At 36.2% G+C, this 26,584-nt stretch overlaps 1 long non-coding RNA gene across 2 annotated transcripts in view; it reads right to left on the bottom strand.

Moving 5' to 3' along the window:
• Positions 1–2,080: 2,080 nt before the first annotated feature.
• The window catches only part of LOC134145416 (uncharacterized), an 87,534-nt gene continuing 63,030 nt past the window's right edge, over positions 2,081–26,584 (bottom strand). Inside the window, exon 3 of one of the 2 annotated variants that reach the window (XR_009959602.1) lies at positions 2,081–2,284. This is a non-coding gene — a long non-coding RNA (uncharacterized LOC134145416). Of the gene's footprint in view, positions 2,285–24,663; positions 24,737–26,584 lie in introns of those variants that run through there. The other variant, XR_009959603.1, reaches the window with a different exon arrangement.

Raw genomic sequence — 26,584 nt, 5'->3', positions numbered from 1 at the left:
ACTTACTGGAAGAAATATATATTAAACACACAATCTTGAAGGTTTAACACTTCATCATCAACTTGCAAGGTGTTTTCAAGATGAATTATTTCAGAATCTACAAAAATGAGAGAAAAGGACCTTTTTTTCCTTATAGTACAGGAATAATTTTACAGGACCAGGACACAAATATATGTGTATATACATACATACCCATATACCACAGCTAGTTAGCTGCAAAAATTTTGGAAAAACAAAGCACACACATTTCTTCAAGTCCTGTTTATTGAATAATTCCTTCTTTTACTGAATAATTAGAAAAAAATCATTAAGCTTCCAATTTATTATTTTTGTTATCAAACAAGCAGACTGATAACTAAAACCGAGGAAGCCCGGCTGCATTCCCACTATCACCATTGTTCGTCTGCTAATGAAAAACAGTGCTAAGAAAGCATTCATGAATAACTTAGACCATTTGCCTTTTAAACGCTCTTCGCAAAACTAAGGCTTATCCCTAAAACAACAAACAAGCTAACTAAACAAACATGCTATCTGAAAAGTAACCTTTAGAATTCATCAAAATGGCATATATATAATGGGTTTTGTATGAGTAGTTTTTTCTGTATTTTAAAATCCTAAAACAGGTGTTACATTTCATCACTGAACCAAATACCTCCTATTCAATTGTTTTCACCTCTGACTATTTAAAACCCCTGTGACAATACAGTATTTCACGGTAAATCACTTAAATAATGCTTAACCTTTCATTGCCACATAAGCCCGAGGAAAAATTAATATAACTGTCAAAAACAGGTGTGGAAAACATCTGTAGCAACGTTCTTTTTCATTTTAATCTCCTTCAAATAGTTTGTCTTGCTACTGCTTCTTCACTAAGCACATTTATAAAGAAAGTAAAATAGAGATAATTTTAAATTGCTGAAGTAGATTGGACAAGTGCTGAGAAAAGCATAATAAATAGTTGTGCTTTTGCTACTGTTTCTTATAAGCACATACCTGAAATCTTTCATTGCCTTCTTACATACTCCTAGTATTTAATGCATCTATTTCATAAGCATAAATGAGGTGAGTAAAAAATATTTCTGAGGAGGATCAGAGGTTCACACACATAACTAAAATAAACAGCATCGCATTGTGTTAGCAATCAGCAGTGGAGGAAAAAAAAAACTTTTTGAAGTAATCAGTTACTTTGATGAGTTACCTAGTTTATTGCTTCCCATCTTGGTTTTGTGGGGTGTACATCACTAATTATCAGTAACTATGTATGTTTTCTTGGCATAGTCAAAGCTGATTGCCTGTACTAATCTCCGGGGATATTTGCAGGGCTTTTAAGGTATAGTGCTGCACATATCTCTATTGTAGTTTCCTAGCTGGACATTAAAAAAAGAGCAAACGAAAATAACCAAAACACTCCAAACTTAGAACTACCACTACCAACAATAGAATGGTTTCCATATCCTTTCAGTCAATAAGCTTTTTTTCAGAAAAACAAGTTGCTTTACAAGCAAACTTCCTAATAAAGACTCCTTTCCCTTTGAAAGTGGAGTGATTCAAAAAGTGGAGCGATGCAACAGCCATTAAAGTGTAGCTTGCTGCAGTTCAGCTATTTCCTTTAGGCAAAATTTTGCCACTTCCTGTTTAACAGTGTTACTTTAATGTTTGCTTCACTTTAATCTGTTTCCTCTCCTATATATGTATATATACACATACGTACATGTATATACACACACACATATACACATGCATATACATACATATGCACACATACACACATACATATATATACACACAGATACACACACACCCACAAAATGCAGTGGAATTAAGAGTTAACTCAGAAGTTAAATTAAAAGAGAGAGATTTTAGTGATTTTTGTAGCATACCAAAATATTTTAATAGATTTTGCATTTACAGCTTGACTCAAAATACCTAATACCACAACATGAGATCCTTAAGTTCATCTTTTAAGAGTATAGCTCTAAACAAAGCAGTCTCACTATTCTTTTAAGTTAGCATGCTACCTTTCTCAATATTTTGGAATGTAGCATTCCCATCCTCCCTCAAACTTGGACCGAAGGTCGTATGAGGAAGTGTGGCATAGAGAAAGTAAGTTCCAGAGAGGGGTCCAAAAACACTATGAACAGTAGAGCAGGGAAAGAGTTTAATCTTAAAATAAATTTAGCTAGGGAGGAAAAACTGTCATTTGAACTGCAGGCTGTTTACCATGCATCATTCACAGGTTTTTGGTTTCTTATTAAAAGTCCCGGGTGTTGTCTTTAGCTTGTACCTGCAAACCAAAGAGATTATATTCACCATTGCATCCAAAAAGTCTTTTATACAAGAAGGCACTATGTATCAATAGATATAAAGGGAAGCAATCATGTGCAGGGCATTTCTACCACAGAAAACACTGGTTAAATGATGCAGAAAATTAAAGAAGTAAGACAAGTAAAAGATCCTGCAATGAATCTTGACAGATATTCTTTCGGAGAAGTCAACATGCTTCCCATAGGATTTTCAAGTTTTGTGGTTCCCCTGTCGGTATCCCATTTGTTTTGTCACAGTTAGGACACGTCCTTACACTCTATTTACTGTTACTGCAAGTAGTGGGGAACCAGTGAGCAAAAGTCTAGGCTAAAAGTGATCCCTATCGTGGTACCACTAATTATTTTCAATAGGGAACGATAAAAAACAAAAAACTCAGACATCCGCTTTTTCTTTTCTAGTACTGCAACACTTCTTGGAGGGAGCTCTGGCCTTGAACTTCAAGTTATGACTCAAAGGTATGTTGTATTGATTTTTCTCCTACAAATCTTAACAGGTTTATGCAGTTTTTTGAAGGGGTATTGACAGAATCCTTAAATGGATTACAATGGCAGAGAAAAAAAAGAAGGAACTGTGATTTTGTATTGAAAAACCAATAGCCTAAATTCAGAGAGCTTTCTAGCTTTATAGAACCTTAATACAGGATACGCAATACTCGCCTAACAAGGTATATTTCTTTTTTTCAAAGGCCTGTTTGGACTATTCCAGATCTGTAGATCTGGGCCCAGCAGCTGCTGTTCAGTGCACAGACTCCTTAATCAATGCATCGGGAAGCGGTAAGCGTCATGAACCAAATAACCTGCCAGAGCGAGTCAGTAAGTTTATCTGTCTGCAGCATTTGAAATCTTGTCCCTTGCTCATCTGGGTGCGTCCTTTCTGCTGGATAGCTGGTCTACTCAACCGCCTATGCAAACCAGACCCTGTTTGGAGGACGGCATTCAAATACAGCTTTAAAAGGATTAACAGAAATTCATTCTTTTACAATCAAGTCCTAGTTGCAGTAACATAAACATCCTCCAGTGTCCTTTTAAACCATGGCTACCCTGTGGTATTTGCAGAGGCACAGCTTCAGATTTAAGTCTTGCAAAGTAAAAATATGAAACACTGAGTTCTGACACATGACAGTTTTGGAGTTTAGCCCAATTCCACTTAAGTCCCATATTAAAAACAAAGCATACATCAGGTCTACCCAGCAAAACAAAAACATTCCAAAAATCACACTAATACCCCCACGCCAAACAGCCGTTAAGCACACACATAACAGCTAAAGTACACCCACATAAATTGTATTTGAGGGTGTAGATTAAGATAAAAAAGATTGAGATGCTTGGTTCTTAATAAAGCAATATCAAGACTGTAACTTTATTTTTTTAAACAAGAAACTAGGTGATTAAAAAAAAATGCAGTATTTGAAGTGAAAAGAGAACTGTACTTTTCTTCCAGAGCTCCTGTGGGTTCTTAGCTGATAAATTTCCATATCAGAATTCAAAGCTTATATGCATAAATCAACAGCTACAGACTACAGGACTAAAAGTCATAAAGTCTGGCTTAAACATGTGTCTTTGAGTTATCTTCCTTGGGATTTGATATTTGGATTTGAATACTACCCCCCAATGCCTCTGATCTGTATAAAGATAATTATGTGCTGCTATTAAAGCATATTACATGAGACATTGACAGTTGGAAAGGCCTAATGACCAGCTGGGTAGAAAAAACCTATGTTGTCAAGTAATCAATTTGACAGAATTTTTATATATATTTTTATTACCAGCTTCCTTATTTCATGCTACCATAAAAAAAAAATGGTAGGAAGTCAAGAATGAGAATGCAATAAAATTTATATTCTTATAGCATAATGCATCATTAGTCATGCAGGTCAGTACTGCTGAAAAGATGAAAATCCTTCAGAAGACTTAATATCAATTTTTATAATGATACCCTCAACTTCTCTCTAAGCCACTGGAGGCTATTCAATGCTACCTCAAAAGAATGCAAGCATACAAACACTCTTCTGGTTCCATATCTATAAGTCCTCAGGGAGATGGTGCTGAGACTAAAGTTATCCTCTTCGCAAAAAAACATTTATTTCCTTCAAGTATTGTAGAATTCAGATAACCATGATGAATAATTGGTAATAATGTAGAAGTAGCACGATAGAGAAACTCACGTTACAGGGATTCCTAAATGCTGGTTACAAGAAGCCCTTAAGATGATAAGTAAGGACTCAACTGTGCTCATCATTTGTGCCTAATGCATTTGAAGATTAATATCTCAAGCATTTTTTATTCCACATCATATCATTGGGCCATACAATAAGATACGTTGGAAGGGACGTCTGGAAGTCATCTGGTCCAACCCTGGGCTCAAAGGAAGGCCAGCTCAAATCAGCTTGCTCAGAGCTTTTCCCTGTTTGAGTATTTACAGAGATGGAGATACCGCAGCCTCTACGGTGACCTGTTCCAATGTTTGATTACTCTTATTGTGAAACTCTTTTTCATAATATTTCATTAGAGTTTCCCTTGTGCTAAATTGTAACTATTGCCTCTTATCCTACCTCTTTGCACCCCTGAGAGGAGCCTGACTTCATGTTGTAGTAGTTGCAGATAGTTTTAGACAGCGATCTCTCCTGAGCCCTCTCTTTTTACAGCTGTGCAAACGCAGTTCTTTCATCCTCTTCTCAAATATCAACTGTACCCGCCCCCTAATAATCTTGCTGGCCTCTGCTGGACTTGCTCCTGTGTGTCAAGATCTCTGCTGGGCTCACTCCAACATGCTAAGACCTTTTTAAAATATGAATAAATAGTCTATTTAGATTTGTTCACCTTTCACAAAGGAGGAAAAAACTCTAAGAACAAAAGCAGTATGGACTGTGGACCAAAAAAACCCACTCAGCCAAAAGCAGTTCGAGGACCAATAAATAAATTCCAGAAGAAAAGTACTCTGAATATAAAACCTATAAAGTTTTGAATATTGGTTTAAAATTTGATTCCTTCCCCTACTCCCTCCTCAAGGAAAAGCAGGGTTTTGTATTTGCCTAAAATTATGTAACAGCCTGAAGTTCAGTACTTGCGAAATGTTTTTAAGCACACGATTTTACTGCATTGAAATACTGCAAATATAGTTAAGCACATAGCTCAGTTTTCTCCTACTGGAGGTAATGCCAATTAAGGTCTCAGGCTGAAACTCTACTCTTGTACTGTAGAAAAGAGGACTGCCATCTGGTATTCAATTTTTGCAAAGAAAAGTCAATTATCCAGATACTCTGTACTCACATGAAATATATCTGACAAAGGCTAAGAATGAATTTGATGAACAGAGTGCTAACATTTAATTTAGCATAGAATACACATTGAAAAGTTATACTGGAGAAGGCCATACTAAGAACTTAGAAAAGCATACCAAATAATGTTGATCTTCTGAAAATCCAGTATTATTTTATTTTTATACCAAAAATGCATTCTGAGGAAAATTTAATGTTATTTTTATTATGTGATCAAGGTATGTTATATTAAATCAGCTAGTCTTAGTGGAGAAGAAAACAAGTTGTTAGCTACTTTTCTCTCTCCAATCCTCCCCTGCTGTCCAACCATAAAGACAATATATATGCTCCTACTTTTCAGACAAGTCCTTAGTAAGATAGTATTGTTAGTTTTCAAAAATACAATATTTTATTAATAATAATTACTAAAAACACAATTATTAGAAAATGCTAAGAAGAAATCCACCCATGCAAATTGTGAGGGGCATGTTTAAGCCCTCTCTAGCACAGTGAAAAGTGAATTTTCTAGAGTAGTTAGGAAATATATTGCTGAAAGTAATGTAGAAGTGTGACTTCTGAAGTGATACTTCTTTATATTTTCCCAAATCCCCTGAACCTAGCCTGTTAACAAAGACATTGCCAATGCACAGGAAAAGTGAGTGTTTAGAGCTTAAGGTTCCACAAAATGTGATTCCACATTTTATAACATTTGATTATTAAGTTTCTATAAAACAAGTATTTTCAAATCTCTTAATAGATGTTAAATACCAGAAATCCCATATTCCTCCTTTCAGACAGTAGTAAGCCATTCTAACAATTTAAATTTTGGCTTTTTGCCTTGTCTTTTGAAGTGAGAACACCATCTGTTTAACTTACTGAGAAAAAGACTATGAAAAAAGAAAAAAAGACCAACTACAAAACCCAGACATAGGATACAAAAACACAAAACACATGAGAGATTTATTTTTCCCTCATAACTTCAAGCATCAAGAAGTTGAAAGCCCAGCCTAGCTCTCAGATGAAAGAAGCTTGGATGCAAGCAAACAATGAAACAAGTCGTATCCAACAACGAATGGATCAGACAAGAGCACATTTCGAAGGATGACCAGTCAGGAAAGTGGTAGCATGCTTTGTTTCCAACCAGTAGCTTCCAGATTTCTTAGTCCTGATACTTTATATGCTTTCTCTGTCATGTAAGTGGCACAGAATTGTAGACTGGGTTCTATATATGCTTTGGAATATTTGTTACGCGCAGAAAAGACAGCCTTTGTAATTAAAAATAGAAACAAGAAAGTTCTCGTTTCTTCATTTAATAACAACCAAGCACATAGGAATGACAAACAATTTACCAGATGACAAATAACAGCTCTGAACAGCAAATCTCACACAATCTGTATCTTGTAAAACTTGGGGTTTCTTCCCTCAAGCAATTCACACTTTAGACACTTCTGGAGCTACATATCTCGACATTGCCATCAAGCCACACATACGTATGCACCAAAAGAAAATGAATGTCAAACTCTCACTTCTCACATCATCATGAAAAAAGAGCATTTCTTCCTCTGTTAATATCACTGTCATTATTATCCCTAATCTCCACTATGTTGTATTACACTCACAATAAACTGTTTTGGAGATTAATAATTGAAACAGAGCTGAGGCATTTAATCAATCTGAACAACAAATTATTGCTTTCTGTATCACAAAGAAAGAGAGATTACGCTTTTATTATTGATTAGGTTAGCTACACTTCTGCCAGTTCTGTTGCCCTTACTGCAGCACATTTTCAACTTGCACCAACCTTAGAAACAAAAAAACGTTTCCTGGAGCTCTGCACGATTGCTCTGCATGGATTCGTCCCTTCTGAGACCTAGTTTAAGCCCAAGTATGCCTCTGTTAGTTAATGGGTCTGACTTTCCCCCTTTAATTACAGGCCTATGATGTAACTGCGTTAAGAAACTACAATATTTATTGATTAAGCAACACATTACTAAAAAATTAATAAATCAATTACATGACTAATAATCTAATTAACACACCACTGATTTACATTTATGTCATTTTGTGCATTATTACATACAAAATCATTAATTATCACTCTTAAATGTTACGAATCACACACATTACAATGAAATTACAATTCTGCAAATCCCACGGTGCAAGTCTATCCCTACCTGCACAGAGGCGTAGTGGAACACAACACCATACGTGCCATCAGCAACAGACCAAAGGAGGTGCACATATGGGGCATGTACGCAGACATAGTGTAGACAGAACACAAGAAGTATAGGAGAGGCAGGGAATACAGAGAAGTCTGGAGGTGCTAACAGCCTGAAATTGGCTAGGGAAAATTTCTCATGGCTTACCTGCTCATTTAATCATTCATCTCTAATCTTGCTGTACAACTTAAGGAGAAAAGGCTAGGTTGGGAGAGAAGGGATAGTCTCTCCGCAGCGATAAGAAATCCTTCTCTCAGTTAAGACATTGCATGTCTTGAGCTTTGCAATTCAGCCCCAAAACAAAGGAGACGATCAAAACAATCCTTCTTAACAGTTCTGCCAAAACTGTCCCAAAGCCTCAAACTGCTGTCTTCCAGTTTGATGTAAAATTTCACAATTGGCTTAGTTTCAATGAAAAGTGTTCACATCACATAATGGTTTTAGGGAGAGTTTGCAGATTTTTGTTTGTTTAATGAACTACTTCACAATCTTGACCTGGATATCAAGTTTGTTAAGCAACTGAACCAGAGACTTTGATCTGGTTTCATGTTCCGTCACCAACCCTTGCCAGGTTTCTCTTACAGAGTCAGTGTGGTGTATACCTGCTGTCACAAAAAAGGCTCCTGTGCAGACATTTTGTAAATCTTGCTAGAGTAAACTGCAAGTTTACGCAGCATGAACACAAGGAAGAGAGTAAGGATTAAATACGTAGAGCATAGAATCATACAAAAAAAACAGTTTGTTAGGGACCTCAGCAGGGCATCTAATCCAAGCTCCTGCTCAAAGCTGGATCAGCTGTGAAATCAGACCAGAACTGGATAAGGACCAGGAACAGATAAGGGCCAGGGCTCTGTCTGGTCCTGAAAACCTCACTGGATGGAGACTGCAGAGCTTCTGGACAACCTGTTCCAGTGCTTGCCCACACATGCGGTAAAAAGCTTTTCCTTAACATCCAGTCTGAACCTCGTGTTTAAACTTACACTCAGCATATTTTGTCCTCCCGCTGTCTACCTCTGTGAAGATCATGTTTTCAGAAAAATAAGTTTCTTTTTGTAGAAAATGCCTTTTGAAAACGTATATTCTAAAGCCCTGGCTGATTAACGTAGCTAAAAACAAAACAGAATGCAAAACAGTATGTAAAGTGGTCAATATTCTTTATCTCACACATAAAACAAGAGTGGAAACATACTCAACTACCCACACTTGCAAAGAGCATATTCCTCAGTCAGTCAAAGGATACCAAACTACCACATGGGCATAGTCTTTTGGAAGTCCTAGAAGAAACACTAGAAATAAGCCACAGTTCTTATACTGCTGTGAATGTAAATTATCAAAAGTATCCAGAACTTATTCATAATTTTAGCACATTTTTAATTTTGTTTAGCAAAATTTTAATTCTGATTGGCAGTTTTTCTCCTAGAGAGGCCTTGCAGTTTATTTTGAGACATGATTTAACTACTGAAATCACTTGTCTAAATCACACGACATCAGATTGACTGTTTATCCCTGTGTGTTATTTTGCTTATATACTACTGAATGAATGCTAAATTGCTTCTCTTTTCCAGTGAAGTTAATATTCCCAGAGGGCTTGGCTTCCAGCCACAAGAGGTAGGGATGAGAACACATGGACTTCTTATGATGAAATCATCTTTGCTAATTTTCATGTGCAGGGAAGAAAGTACAAAGAAAGACATAACATTCTAATATGTCGCATCCTATCTTACTGAATATCAGTTGAAAAATTGATGCTTAAACTTGTTTGTAACTAGACTTGTTTATGTCTACTTAATGGCGAAGAGTAGCTATGCTTATTTCTTGAAGCATTCAATAAACTGTCTCCTCTGTCAAAGAACAATTGCAAATAAGTACTTTGAATATAAGATGAAAAAATGTACACTGTTTTTTCACTCATCGCGCAGGCTATTATTTTAGATAAGCTATTAAATCATTTCTCAAATCAGTAATAAGAAATAAAATGTTTATTCTCATTAGCAAGATAAGCAGAAATCATTAAAAGCTATGCAATGAGCAAATAAAAAACAATATTGTTGATGGAACTCAGGATAGTTGAATAAATTAATTTTATCTCCTTTTACTATATCTATTCATTTTGAAAGTTTCTGAATTCTCTTCTAATATCTCAGTGACAAATGGGCTTGAAATTTTAAATATGCTGACCAGTGATGTGTAGTTGAAAGCAAATACTCAAGGGATAATCAGAAGCAAACTCTTCATCAGGCTGAGCGAGGATCCTCTGTGTTGTCCCTCTCTGCACTAAACTGGATACTGCCCTGGTGAAAGCAAAGCAATTAAATGTCTAGAGAGAGCAAAGACTGCTGGTGCGCGGCAGAAGAGCAACAGGCCCCTTTTCTTCGGCATGTCAGGCTGGCTGCTGCTGCTAACGGAGAAGGATGAGGGTGTTGTAAGGGCAGTGACTACTGCTGGAAGCAAGGAATCTTTTCTAGAAGCAGAAGCCAGCTGCTTTCTACACAAATTGATGTTGCTGTACCTGAGACTTCACCTGTATTCACAATAAGTCTTTAGAAGCAAATTTGAATGATCAAGTACATCAAGATGTGGTCAGATTCATTCTGGTCTAAGAGCAAATGAGATCAGCATATCTCTACTGATTTTAGTAGCTGGAATTTAGCCGCAGACAGGATCTATTGCCTCAGAAGACATTACAAACCAAAGAAAAGAGTTTTTCTCATATACACATAACCAGTTCCAAGCTGAAGAGTAAATAAAGCACAGTGAATTTCACCTGAGGATACACAAATATGCTACTTCTCTCTTTTTCTCATCTTCACTAAGGTCTTCTACTATTGTTCCAAGTCTCCAATTGTAAGTCCTCAAAGAAAACAAAGCTAGAAAGCAAGCTGTTCTCACCTGCAATGAATCTCTTAAAGGTACCTTTATGGCTGGGTCTTGATCTGACTGGTTTGGTCACAGCTACATGAAGTGGTGTGGAAAAAATAGATCTTGAGACAAGAACAGAGACCATAAGAATTTGTAAAACAAAGTCCTGCATAACAGAAAAGGCAGATATTTAGAAGCACACTTTCTGCTGCATGCATGACCTTGATCTTCACGGTGAACTTCCACTTATCCCAAAACTTTATAGAGTACCTCATTTCCCTACCTTCTACATCTGAATGATCCCTGAGGATGTGAATTGAGCTATGAGACCTGCTTAATAAATTAGTCATCACTCAAGAATGTGAACAGCTACTGGTAGGTATTTTTGAAAAATACCTACTAAAAAGGGGAGCTAGGAGAAGCATACTCCAGGTGTTTACTAGGTCACTGTGCAGAGGGAAATCGCAGGAAAAGTATTTCTGCAGGCACAAACACAGTTATTTACCTGGAGAATGTTGTTGTTGTCGTATTGGGGTTCTCCACCCCCAAGTGATCCCACATTTCAATTCTCATGGGAGTTTAAAAAAAAGCCCTAAAATCCAGAGTTCTTTATACCGCAGACAAAATCATTGCAGAGAACAGCCAGACTATCAAAGCAGGGGGAATTTCTATAGAACGTCCCTTTCAACTGAAAACAAGCTCTGAAAATAATCCTCTGTTCAGGATGTAAAATTGACTTCTGTAAGGTCTTTACAGAAGAGGAAATATGAAAAATCTCCACCATTTTGTAATACAAATAATATTTTGTATTTTAATACTGCTAGAGTGGTAAAATACAGCAAAATTGTTCCAGAGCTAACGACCAGACTATTGCCGTTAGAGCCTACTTGTAACTTTGTCAAAAGGTATGTGTGGTGAGGGAAGTTGCCTTCTAAGATTCATTTCAGTTTTGATGACATTTGCTTTTTCTAACCAAAATTCAATATCTCACTCAAGAACTGTTAACCAGATCTAGTTTTCAGAATAGTTACTGAGTTAAATACCTGTAAAGAATCTTTATATGGTAATATTTCAGAAGCAATAACCCCAAACCTAAAACCTCTGTCTGATTTCACTGATTCAAGCTGATTTTAATTACTAATACAAATATGTTTGACTTCCTGTATAACTTTCACTGTAGAACCCATATCTTCCTAGACATATTAACTTCGTATTTAATGAAACACATCTGGTTAAGTGAGTAGCAAGAAGTATCAAAGTCATTCATTAGATTTAAACATGATTTTTGCTGATTCTATTTAAATAGATTGTTTACCAAAGGAACGTAAGCAAGCAGTATAAGCAGGGACTCAAAAAAAAAAAAAAAAAAGTACCATCCTGTATTTTTTTTTTCTCTTCATCTGTTCAATATTTCAGATATTTGGAAAAATGAGAGAAAAATAGAATATAGAAAAGTCCCAGATATTAACGCAAGTGATACTTGGGGCTGTGTGTTTTATTTTGATGTCCTATTCTGTCATTCCTGCTACTAATTAGTATGGATATTTCCCAGTCAAGATCAGGTCCAGATGCGTAGAGGCATTGTAATGAACTTCTGCAGCCACCAAGCACAGATGTAGATCACTCATCAAACCATTTCTAAGTCATCTAGCTACAGCAAATTTTGGCATTGTCTCCTCTCAGTACTGCTTCCACCATATTGCCCATCTTTTACAAGTCTAAAAACATAGATGAAAAATAAAATACAATAGCAGAAAAACACCAAGTTTCTTCACAACACATCTTTTATCCCCCTCAACAAAATTCAGTGTCTATCACAACTGGGGGGTGGAGGGAAGCACTAGCATAAAAAAATAGCCACACAAAACAAAAAACCTTTCACGCTGTGTTTTGAGAATAGACTACAGATCAAATACTTCCATGTCTCGGTTTGAGTCAAATGTTGTGGTATCCACAGATTACAGCTCCATCAAAATTGTCAGCTCTGGAAAGGAGTTTAAAAGCCCTGGGCCAACATATCACACACAGCAAGACAGCGCTGGCAGCATTTTACAAACTGCTCATGTGCCAAAGTGACAACATCAGCCAGTGAGCCAGCTGTAGGCCTCTATGTTCCCTGGCACACTAGAAACAAAATGTTATCAGTGCTTCTACACTGGGACCAACAATGATATTACTGATACAGCCTTCCTGCTCAAATTCACAGCAGCAGTGTCTGAAGTGTTATATTAGTTTCCCTGGGTTTTCTTACTTCGCCCTCCACCATTTAAGGCAGAGCCAAAGAAAGTTGCAGTACAGATTACATATTCATCACAGTTGGTACAGCCTCCGACAGCAGAGTCGGTGTCACAGCATCACTTGTCACTACCAGTGCACGCGATGAAATGATGCCATCTGTGAGAGAAAATAACATGGGGAAATGAGGCACCGCAAACTGTGGTAAAATGGCACATTTGGTCTGGGGCTGGAGGAAAAAAAATGATTAAGGAATAGCAATGCGAAAACCTTTAATTCAGAAATTTCCCAATTCATATATGGTTCATTCTAGTCTATGCAAGTATCACTTGACAAATCTGCTATGCACACCTGCATTTTTCCTGTAGCTTTGTTATACCTGCTAAATACACCTGCATTTTTATGAGTGTGTTTTCCAAAAAGCCTCATAGAAGCAGAAGCAAGGATATATCTAAAAATTAGAAGAAATATTATTAAGCAAATTCAAAATCACGTGAACAATGACCAGATTATTAACTAGAATTTAATTTATTCCAAATTAAGCTGTTTCATAGGTGGTAAATCAACCATTTGCAACTTGCAAGTTTAACCATCTGAATTCCCTTTTGGTACTCTGTGCATAGTGAAAGGCAAGCACAATACCTACATGATGTCCCATCAAAAAAAGTCTTCAAGTTCTCACCAGCCTTCTACTAATTCTATTTTATAGACATGTTTAGAGTAGTATAGACTTAAAAGTCCCTGTATATATTAGCTTTGAAAAGACTGGTGTATTTTTTCCGTGAATGCAATACTTAAATATTGAAATAAATAACTTTTTTTTTTTTTTTTTTTTTTTTTTTTTTAACATCAGCATGTAGTAAGAAACTTGCTTCATTACTGTTGGGGAAAGCACATGTTCGTTTTAATAAACCACCTAAAAGCAAGCTGCCAAATAGGCTTCAGCTTGACCACAGAGGCTGAACTGGCAAGGAGTGAACCCAGTCTGTGCTTATAACCAATAGAAGGTTGCAGCTTTGCCCTTCAGGCGCTGGTCACTCTGGATCTCTGCAGCCACTTTCTCATTGTTTTTCCATTTCTGTGCACATCGCTCCAAGAATGCCTGATCCACAAACTCCCAACAAAAGCTAAAGCATTTATATTCTTAGGCATAGTGTTGGTGTAGTAAGGAACAAAATCCACTTGTCACTTCTCAGTTTGATCTGCGTATAGTTCTCTATTATATACATACAGACACGCATGTTAGGTGGTCAGACATTACAAAATCAATTACTTCCTCTTGCACAGTTATTTGATGAGTACCCCTTCAGTACCATGAATGGGAATCAGATTGCTAAATAACTGCTCCACGTACATTTAAAATATCATTAACCTTATTATCAATATATTTATGTTTACTAATGGTAGAGTTAAGGTAAAACTTACGTGTAAAGAACACATGCAGTGAAACTAATGCCCAAACTCTGTTTCTCCAATTAAGGTTTTTTAATCTTTGTCTATTCATGTTCATTGTTTTCTGTTCATCATTAGGAATTGCCACTGCTGACAAACAAGAAGAGTATTTCACAATTCTTTACAAACCACGCACCCGGTGTCCTGCTCTTTTGGTGTCCTGCATTTCCCACTGCCTGCACCCTGGCTGTGCTTGTATGGCACTACCTGTACAGCTTACTGTCACAGCTACTAATTCACCTTGCAGACCAGAAGAGCCAGTTCGGCAGCTTTGGGCTTCTATATATCCTGTGACATTTAAAGCAGATGACAGCATGTAAGTGAAATCTGTTAGACATGGCAAGTTCTGCACCTAGCAGTTTTCAGAATTCTTTCAGAAATCCCCAGCAGGACTCTAAAGCCTGAACTGTCAGAGCAATGGTAATATGCCTGCCAATGCTTTCATAAATGCCAAATACTGATAATTCTACACAGTTCAGCAAATTTCAGCAAGTTCAACCTTTGAATTTCAACCTACAGGTTCAACTCAAAACTAATCAAACAGGTTATTCAAAAGTCATGCAAGCTGTGGCAAGAACAAAAGCTCTTACTGAATAGCACTATCTGAGACACCAAAATCCTAAGACAATTTGAATTCTCATGCCCCATATGGACTTGTTGTATGGTAGTACCTAAGTAAAAAGTCACTTCAGTACATCTACAGAGAACGTTGTTTACCAGCACTGAACATTTGAAGAGAATTAGGAATACCGTGTCTACTATCCCTCCACAGGGCAGGTTGTTGTTCTGGTCAGCTCTCCTCTTTTCCCCTGCTCTGCCACAGCCTTAAGGTCATGGTTTTCCAAACAGATGGCTGCTGCTGTTAAACAGATAAATTATGGCCTGCAGAAAGCATGAAGGATCACTGCCATCGTGAAAAACCTGCATCCTCAGGAAAACTGCATTAACATTGCATCTCAAAACTAAAATCTATTTTTAGAGTCCAATATGCTTCACCAACAAAAGTTAAGTTTCTTTTCTTATGCCTAAAGCTTTACAGTCACTATGTTTCTAAAAAGTATTTTTTTTCATTAGTCTTTTGCTTCCAAATGTAATTATTATTTGGCAGCAAAGGCAGCGAAACATTTATTCCCTTTCAGTACAGCTGCAATCAATTGAATAAAAAAAAAAAAAAAAGGGGGGGTATTGGGGATCCAACAAGCATTCACTGTTATGTTGAGGGGGACAAAAGCAGATATTTCCATGGTAAAAGGGCTTTTTGGTTTCCCCCTGTTTGAAGGGATGACGAAAAATACATTTCCTGCATACTCTCCTTTTCCTATTTTTCTGCCTCCACAAATTGATAGAAAGGATTAGACCCAATTCCAGAATTACATACTTTGAAACTTTTATATTGTATACTTGTATAAAACAAAATCTTTTGTCTTTTTCTTTCTCACACATGAAAATATCACTATGTAATCACTATGGTGATAGGGTATCACTATGATTCTGCTATGTACCTATGTAGTAGGGCACACGTATTGATGCCACAGAAGATAAAAGATACTTGAAACCCCTTTATCAAAGCCGTAACATTTGTACACTAGAGTACATCTCTAGTCTATTTAAAGAAAATCAAAAACAGGCATTAGCATAAGAATATATATGTATACATGTATGTATATCATTATGTCTAAATACGATGAAAACACTGCAGAAATTATTGTGGACTTGACCGAGAATCTCTGAAAGGCAACCAGGTGAATATGCTCTCCTTTTCAGATATATAGCAGTATATGGAGGCTGGTATGACATTTAGGTGCCAACTGAAAATTAAAAATGTTAAGAAACAAATGAACAAAAAATGGTCATAAGTGCCATAGTGGCTAATATTAATGCTAGAACAGAACATCGGCCATACAACAACTGCAGATACATGATCAGATGGCCGAATAACTTTAATTTCAAACAAACGGTTATATTGTTCAACAATATACAAAATATCAAAGTTAGCATAGCACCAAGTATGGCACAATATAGGTGTAAGTTAACTGTTTAATACATTCCAGGTCTGGCAGAAAACCTAATATATATATATATATATATATATATATATATATATATATATATATATATATATATTAGTATTACCTGAAAGATTGGGTTGGCCTTCTCCAAGTAGAGTCACTGCCAGACTCTAGAATGTCCTTCCACCTCTGACTGACAGCTCACCCACTGCAGCACCACCAGCCCAAGATCCAATAAAGCGTTTTAAAAAAAAAAAAAAAAAAAAAAAAAAAAAATCCCTTCCTTATCCCATCCTGCGCTCAGGGTTTAACAGGTCAGTCTTGTCAAATTTTCAAAACAGAGTTAAAGGAAACTACAGAACACCGGGCTGAGACATTTCATGCCGATAGTCCCTACAGCTGCAGCCCCTGAACATCATGATGGAATACATACGATGGTAAATTCATGCTTTATCTCAAATTCAGATTTTAGAATTGTGTATTACTATTAGACACTGGGGGGGGGAGGAATGAGGGGGGTCTTGTTTCTGAAGAGCAATTTTGCTATGCAAAACATCTAAGAAAAAAAAACGCAAAATACAACTTGGGAAAGAATCAAACACAAGAACATTCTCTGGACCCATAACTTCTAGAGCAATGGAACTCATTTGGCAAATGAGGCTGACTTTTGTTTTAATACTGGATAAGGAAGGGAAAAGAAGAAGCAAGTCTGAGTGGCAATGCCATTGCCATTGTTCTGTAACACTTCAGAGAAGGACTAGAAAGATTAAAAGAGATTATCTCACAAATGGAAAACAAATCAGGAAAACAGATGTAGATTGCTGGCTTACCAGAAGAGAACTGGTATGATAAGCTGAAATTTCCTGCTAGGATTCTATGAATTTTGTGAAATTTGTAAGTATGTTTGGAGCCATTAGAATGAGTTAAATGACTTACATAAGAGGTAGGAGACAAACTATAATGTTAAATGAAGTTCTTTTCTGCTGCTTAAAATCCATCTCAGTAGCTGACATTCATTCTTCTGTTTGACTTGATCATTATTTAAGCTAGCCAACTTTAATATAAAGATATTTGGTAATGCAGGTTTTGGCAGCTGCTCTTCTTATCAATAATTTTCCACATGTTAAAGCTTAATTAGCTATCCAGAGTATTCCTGCTAGCTGAAAAAAATGTAAGGACAAGCAGTATTTGGCACTATGATTATTTATCAGCCACTGAAATAAAGAATTAAAAGGAAATTAGGATGATATAAGTGCAAATATTTTGAGGATTTAAAGACAAAAGAAAGTTAAATTACAGAGTTAGAACACAACAAAAGGAAAAGACACTGATTAGAGACAAAATACTCTCAGGGGATGAAGTAGTACATGATAAAATAGGCACATAACAAGAGAAACTCAAGCTATAACAGTGTGAGAGCAGTCCTCCTCTGACTTTATAATCAGTACTGCTCTGCAAGGCATCTAAGGAAAAAAGGATTTTAGAATAAGAAGAGCTTTTCCCCTGGGTGTTTTCCAACTTCTATCTGCTGTCTTGCGAAGCCAAAGTTTTGCTACTTTCATCTCCTGTTAGCACAGGAGATACTTTCCTAAATTTCAAGTGAAGACAGGTCAAACCTACTGAAGGCATCAATTTTATGTTACCTTACATTAGTGCAATTAAGGCTTACTTTAACTTTCAAAACTAGGAAAAAAAATGCATTAATCATCCCCTGGGTGACTTTGCAGGGAGGGCAGTTGGAAAAGTATCTTAAAAATTGACTTATCACACTTGATGTTGTTTGTTAGTCACTGCACCACTTGCACAGAAGCCCATAACACCATTTATAAGGTCAGTCTGAGGAGTGCAAACTCGTGGTAAACAGCAGCAGATTTCATCTGTACAACAGCAAGGGTGATTCACAGACAACGACTCATAACTGAGACTTGGCAGAACACTGCTGGATTCACAGATGTCCCATTACTGTTTTAAAGTTTTTAAAATACAAAATTCCACAAAGTAAAACTGTGTAAGTTGATGGCATACAGATCCATACTGCTATGATGTGTTCTCTCTATATCTCAGTTATAACTATTGACTTGAATATACACAACAGATTTCTTTGCACATTAAGCTGTTCCTATACATTGTTTATTCTACAGAACAACTGATTAACTACATTGAGGCTGAAGACTGAGTTTTAGTATCACTGGATTTATCAAAAAAAAAAAAAACAAAAAAACAAAAAAAAACCAAAAAAACCAAAAACTTAGAACCAAAAGATGACTCTATTCACTATCCAAGAACATATTTGTAACACTGAAGTAAAAGCTAAAGAAAAAGGGACTACATATTCACAGAAGTCAAGGCATTCAGTCAGAGGCAGTACTGTTGGACCTACTACTTTCAGCTATAGTTAGCTGTGATTTAAGTTTTTTTGAACCCTGATATGAGTTTGAACCCTTATAATGAAACCAATGTCTAGAAACACTCGCCATCCAGTTCCTTCAAGCAAGTATCTACAGATTTTTAAAATCACTGATTTAAAATGGCAGTAGTCTTAATAGAATGCATCATGATATACAATATTTCTTCATGCATTAGAAATTGTTTAAGATATGAATTATTGGAGGCCATTTTAATATAAACAACAAAATTTGTGAAAAATACTGTATTTTTTCAAATACTGGCAAATACACAGACATATTTTGGAATAGCATTTTCCCTATCTTCATTTCTCCAAAGTTTGTATTTGCTTGTTTAAGAGTGGATTTCAGCAATATTCTGCGATAAGATCATGAATATTTCAGAATAGCCTTTGGAAACAACAAAAACTAACCAGAGATGATGGAACAAACAAACAAACAAAGAGAGATTGCAAGAGACAGGGCAGTTCTGAGCATTTTTAAATCTGACTTAATTATTCAGTTGCAACCAAGACAAAATGCAGACCTCCTAGAACTCAGCCAGGTGAGCCAACTGAGCGGTATGTTTGTGCCTTTGTTCATCACAGCTATTACTTGCCTATTCCCATAGCTACATTCCCTTGAACTACATTCAAGCTATGTTTGCTAATTCATAGATTAAGGGCGCAAGATTAAAAAGGGTCAAATTTATCACTGTGCACACATAACATGCGACATAAGTTTGTCCGTGGGTAAGAAATTGTGACTGCAGAAATTACAAGTCAATGTAAATACTAAAACTATACTGATATTTTTGCTTTCCCCTTTCTTACTAGAGAAACATCCTAATTAAATTGAGCAGTTTTAAAAGAATTCACTTCACATGGCAGTAACTTAACAAATGTTTTAAGACTTTACTTCCGATACATCACTAAATTAGAGAGCATAATAATTCATTGCTCATAGTTGAATACGTAGCACTGTATATATTTTAAAAATAGCACGAAGAACTAATTTTGCTGAAACTAATGCCCCCTACTGTTTTCTTTAAGTTCAGTACAATTCGGTAAATTAGTGTATTTGGTCATTCTTCAAATGCAACGCAATACAGCCTTCCATTAAATTGCTCTGGAACAGTTACCTATTTTAATTTTTAGACTTTTAAACAATTTCAATTAGATTTTTGCTTTTAAAACACAGACTGCTTTAAAAGTATAAATATAAAACATTAATATGAATTAATAAAATAAACAGAAGGATAGGTAAGAAGGTAATGTCTTGATTCACATACTTTGTTTTTTAAAATCCAAGAAGATTATTAAGAGATGTAATAACGACACAAACAAAATGAGAACATGTTCCCAATAAGGGCTAAAGTCTCTGCTATTGAAATAGCGTTAAGCTGTATCTATGGCCTACTAACTTTCACAGACCTCCACAGAATCTATTAAGAAACATGTTTCCAACAGAAAAGACAAGTTAACAAATGGTAGCCAAATTGTAACAAGCTAAACATGCTAACAAAATAGCTAGGCATACATTGCCTCCATTCACTAGCACAGTTTCGAAACTTGGATCTTTCCACACATGATCATTTTGCAGAGTTGGATTAGAGAGCTTGGTTAAGCAAAATCACTTCTGGAAGAAATATTGCTCATAACTTTTTTCAGAACAAACAGACCTATAACAAGCTTTCTTGTTGCTCGAACTATTTAGACAGCAAGTTCAGTATTTAAAAATAAAGGCTGACTTCCAGAGTGTTAAGTTATCTCAGCTGTTGGCACAGACGCAGACTATCAAAAACTAACAATAGCATTTTCCATTCTTCCAAAACTGCCATTAAATCTCAAGTAAGACAACTGGTACCATAAGCCTCAAATGCGTTTAACCGTGGCGAGAGGTGCATAATGCAATATGTATCGGTATGTCTGCTAGAACGGTGCGTCCACATTGCCACTTAGTTCACACAAGGAACACACTTGCTGATCGCTCCCCACTAGAGGATGCACATTGGTTCATGTCTTCAAATGATCTCAATGCACACAGCAGCTATTCCTCTTTGATGAAACTGAAGCCAGAAGGTGGTTCTGGTTAGGACTCTCCTGAGGTGTCCTCATCACCATAGGGTTTTTACACCTACAGGACCAAACAAGAACTAGTTTAAAGTTCTCCATTCCTACCCTAAATGCGGGGATACATCTGCATTGTCTTACTCCACAGAGCTGCTCCTCCTTCAGCACAGCATACTTGCTGATGTCATGTAGCCACAGTTTGATTGTATTTTGGAACATCTCCAAACCTGAATTCACTTGTTGCGAATCTTGGCACGGTTTCTGCAAAAGGCAAGCCTGCTTCAGCACAACACTGAGCACAGGATCCAGCCATCTGTGTGGACTGCAACAGTACATCAACAATTGATGCTAATATGGGTAAAAAGAATGAAAATGCTTGTGATTGATCTGCTTCATTCACTAACCTCTTGTTGCTAAGAAAAGTTGTTATTGATATTGTTCCAGGTTTAGCGCATAAAAATAACATTCTCATGAAGGATTATCCAAAGAGGAGGAATTGTTTTGTGCTTTTGTGATGATGCATACTTTCTTTATAACCATTTTTTTTTCACATTTAACTGGCTCGTACTATCAAAAAAACTTGATTCTTTGAAATATAAACAAAATTTCAGCAATGTTGCTAAAATAAGTAGCCAGCTCTTTTTGTTAGTGTCTTCAGGAAATGACAACTTTGTGTTTATCCCCTAAATTAGTATAAATACATAGAACATCTTTTTCTTCTCTATTGTAGCCAAAAAAGATTCAGTGTTGAATTTGTGACCCAATTTGAAACTAATCCTGTTCCTCACCTGGGACTAAGGAGCTAGCCACTGTGGCTAGCTTTTCAGACTTAGATACAAATCCTTATAACTCAGAGCAGAGGAAGGCAGCCATAAATTGACCCTTTCATCAAAATTCTCAGTAACTGGGCAGCTCTCATGTTGCCATAAGAACCATTTTACAGAAAATCTTGGGAAGACCCTTCATGTGCTTCCAGGTGGTAAGCACTTTTATCACTTCAGGATAAAAAAAGAGCTTCAGTTGCAGAGACCTTGATATTTTGGGGGGCTTCTATTTCTTATTGTTACTTCCATAACAAAACATGGCTTTTTTCAGTCACTTGGAAAAGAATTCCCTAGTTGAATCTATATAAAGCATCTTTCATCAGTAATACAGGAATATTCATTCTTTTCGATTGTGTATTTCCTATGAGTTTCATCAAATTGTCTTTTCAGAGAATCACTATGAGGATTTTTATTATGTTTACCGTTACTGAAATAGTTCAGCTATATCTAGTGTTTGTTGTGGGACAGCTGATATATCAGTTTAACAGGTCCATAAGTCCTAAAGCTTGTAAGGCATAACTATATGTATATATAGCATACATATACTATACTATATCACTACATAATTTTAAGATAAATATTTTCATACTTACTGACCTTGTGGTGGTTTTTACAGCTTGAAAATAAGTGCAGTAGTTGAATCATGCATGCTATATACAGTATGCACTTAGAAATGTCAAAAAATAGACTATAACACTGATTTTTCAGTAGGATTAGAATACCTCTTTAGGTTTGTTTTCCTCTGACATCATTACTTATCTTGGGTGATACTATTCTAATCATTAGGTGCTTCAGTTGACTCTAGTCATATATGAGCATTTCATTGTTGATTGTGAAGGAGAAGACAGTTTTACAGAACAATTGCATCAATTTTTATTGGCATCAGAACTAAGTGGGAACTAGACTATAATGGGTGTTGTGTGTGCAATAAACCACAAACATAATTACCATTTAATTCCATGCACAGCACAAACACTTTCATCCCTGATTCCCTACTAGTCCTGCCTGATAAACTGATTTCCTCTCTCTTTGCAGTTGGATCCTGTCCTCTCGACCTCCTACCTTTGCTGACCTGCTTTATAGGAGAAGACAGACAATTTCTAAGTAACTGTATATTTTTATGTCCAGAGGTGAACACTATCTAGAAAAATTCAGAATGCTGTGCACGTAATCATATATTTTTAATTTATTCATGACAAGGGTCTACACTTATAGGATCCTTAGTAGTAGTTAGCTAATCAAACATCAATTACCCTGTTTCCCAACCCCACACTGGGCAGTATTAGACAGAAAACATATGCCTCATTTCAAAAATCTTTCACACTACAGCTGACTCCAATTTCTCCTACCTTACTATTTCAGAATGACTTATCAAAAGGTCTACTAATTCTGGCAGCACTGTTGCCACTGGAAGTGCCACTATTTTGTATTCCCTGAGAGGTGATAGAGTAGGTCAGCAGTTCTCTAGCAGTTCAAGTCATTTACATGATAATTTACAAGTCCCATTATGTTAGAGGAGGCAAATGCTCTAAGTGCTCATTTATTCCATCTTCTCGGGAGAAAAATTCTACGAGGGAAGAGAAAAGCTCTCTCTCTCCCCCCCCCCCCCACCGTGTGTGTGCACGTGTGTGTGTGCACGTGTGTGTATTAATAACCATTTATGTACATGATTTCTCTCAATTTCTCAGTAAACAGTGACAAGCACCAAGAAAAACCTACAAACAAAGAGACAGAAATGATCAGTTTCTACAGAGAGGGAAGAAGTAGTAATATAGGTTTCCTAAGGACAAGAAAGAATAAACAAGTTTTAGATCTCCTGATACAAAGTTTCTTTTTGGAGAAAGGAGGCTGCCTCCCCCAGTTTCAAGCACAGTCTTTGTGGACTGAATCAAGTGTCCATGTATTTGAGCAGCCCAATGCTTTATTACTTAATTTTTTTCTAAAGGATTCCTTAAACATTGTGTTCAAACTGAGCCATCTTCCTATAAAGTTATCTGTTTAATTATAACTTACAATTCTATAACTGCCTAGCGTTACAAGGACACTACTTAAATGCAAATATAAGCCAAATGGTTTCAGTTTTATACAGCTTTTGACAGCAACATCTCATCTCAGGCAACATGGAATTTTCGTATTGCATTTTTATTTCATCTTCCTTTATATGCAACACTGCTTAGTATTTTTCAAGGTGATTTATTATCTTGCCTCTGTCCAGTTGATTTGTGATTTTGAAAGAATTATATCAAAAAAACAAGAAATGCATAGACTTTAGCATTTTTTTAAGCTTTGTCTTTCTGAATGAGAGTCTTTTTACACTAATCTTTTCTTGAGCTGAAGTATGTTTCCCAACAGAGGTGAGAAGTACTTTCATTAAAGGATGTTTTTCTTCTATGTTATTGAAAGTTTCAAATTTTTTTTTGAAATACTGAAATCTTTCAATGTACTTAAAAATATATATTTCATTTTTTGCTGTTTTTCTCTCCTAAAATAAGTATTCCTATTAACATCTTGCAAGTTTCATCTATACATAAATTAAAGTAAATGAAGCCAGCAGTACTTATAATTGCACATTAGTTCTATTAAATTATTCATAAGAGTTTTAGCATCGGTTATCTTCTGATCTATTCTAGTCAAGTTTGTCGAGATTTTGAACTGGTTCTAAGTATGCTTTCCCTCTTTCCACTTAAGCATTGTTTTGCACCCCAAAGTTACAGTAAGCTGTGACTTCTCATATGATTTGCAATTATTTTTTCTTCCTACTCTATTTAAACTACACAACTGCTGTTTTCCATTCTTTAGTAATTCTCCTTGCTTCTCAGTGCCAAAATTTTGTGTCCAAATTGAATAGTCCACAACCTTCTCACTCGCTATAAAGTCATAGATTATATGCTAACCTAAGAAATTATCATTTTTAAAATATTGATGCCTATCCAGGAAGGGAAAGCCAAGAGTCTGAATTTGCAACTTCTGCACTGAAGATAGATAGAACTTGGACAGTCAAGCTCTCTTTAAACAGAGAATTGTGTACCTGCAGGTCTGAAGAGAAGAATATCCGCAGCATTTCTGCGTTTTACTGTTGGCAGTAATGGAGTCATCATTTTCTGCAACGTTAATTAAAACTGAGTTAACAATATTGTATCAGCTAAGAGCTAACAAATCTATTGCCAAAAAGTCTCATCAAATCAGTCTAGTTTCCCCCTCTAACATCTTTAAAAGCTGTAAGATATAAGGGACTTAGGTGAGACTTTTAGCCTTTTACATTAGCAAGCTAAGGAAAAGCAGCTGAGAGTGTTGAAATACAACTGCCTGGATGTCTGCACTTGGATTGCAGTTTTTGGCAGTGACTCTTCCTATCAAATGAACAAGGGCAATCAGTGGAGTGCTGTAAAAGTCTATCTTAGGCTGGATGACAGAACAAGAAATGTACCCATCAGATATGCAGGTGTTGTTACTGGAGAGTTGCTCACAGTTTAAATCCTCTTCTCCAAAACCAAATATCCCACAGAGATAATAAATAATTATACAAGCATACATAAGTTTTTAAGGAAAGTTAGTGTCACACTTGCTAAAAAGGAAGTGTGAATGAACAATGGCAACAGGATCATTACCTGCAAGATACATGAAGTAACCCTTCCAATCTACTCGGCACCGGTAAAGCCCATGCTATAGTTATATACCTTCTCTATGGCTTACAGTTTTATTTTCTTGAAAGAGTTCAGAGCATAGCAACAAGAACTATCAAAGATCTGGGACATGCGACCTAACAAAAAGACTGAACTAACTGGAATTATTTTCCAAGAAAGAAGTCATTTTGAGGAAGTATATAAGTCTAAACGCATCATCCTCTGTGTACTATAGATAATAATGGGTTAAACTGCAACAAGAGATTTTCAGGTTAGACGTTAGGAAAGACCTTCTAATGAAAGGTAAGATAATACAACAATTGTAGGTTGCCTAGGAGGACAGTACTTTTTAATAGATAACCTACCTAACTCCCTAAGACATGTGGAAGGAAAAGCAGAAGATAGGTTGTTCACCTGAAACTCCCTTTCAGTAGCGTGGTGCGTGGTTCTAATAGTATCTGCCTAAAGTATAATCACAAATACATAATCAATAATTGAAGTTTCTTTTTAGAGGAATAGCTGGAAACATTAAGATGCAACAAAATGAACTTAAAATGATTTGAATATCTTGTCTGAAATGGCAATGAGCACAATAAATTAACTGTCAGATCAAGCGTTAATGGCAGTCCATTGATGGAGCCTTCATTATTAGAAGATAAACACTGTATCCTACAGCGGACACCTTCTTCAGCTATTTGCAAGGAATAGTTTAATTATGATATCTTGCTTGTCTGACACTCCCTCAAATCACATTAAGAACTATCATAGATTGTATTTGTTATAATTACTTTGCTGAACTTGCTTTCTGGCTTTGATGTATTGCCTCCACCAAAACTGCTAAGCAGTATCAGTGACCAGAACTCAGGACAGCAACAGAATCTACACTGAGAACAACACTTCATGTATACATACGCTTAAAATAGAGCCGGAGCTATTTACCAGGCTTACTGCAACAGTCATTAAAAGCCGTAGCAGTGGAAAATGATTTGAAAGTGTTCATTTTGGTAAGAGCATTTTTGAAGAGTATAGCCTTTTTCATTTGCTGAAAAACTTGAAGGGGAAGTAAAGATCGTGTAGCTTATTTATGGACTACACTCACAGATCCTTCTTTTTTAAAAAACCTCAAGAGTAATTCTTTAGAAATATGCCTTCATAAAGGTAAATGGATGAACATTAAATTAAATTATGTGTAGCTGCTCAAGCAGCACACAGAAATAAGAATCCATACTTAGAATTTTATTTGGGCTCAGATTTTAAATTTTGGCAGATAATCTATTAGCTGCTTAACTGTAGGTGGACTGCTGCTAAGTGCTTCATATAATGTCT

This window comes from Rhea pennata, chromosome 11 (assembly GCF_028389875.1).
Source record: "Rhea pennata isolate bPtePen1 chromosome 11, bPtePen1.pri, whole genome shotgun sequence".
Classification (NCBI taxonomy): Eukaryota; Metazoa; Chordata; class Aves; order Rheiformes; family Rheidae; genus Rhea; species Rhea pennata.
The sequence above is the reverse complement of the archived record's forward strand: the minus strand, read 5'-3'. Positions and strand labels throughout refer to the sequence as shown.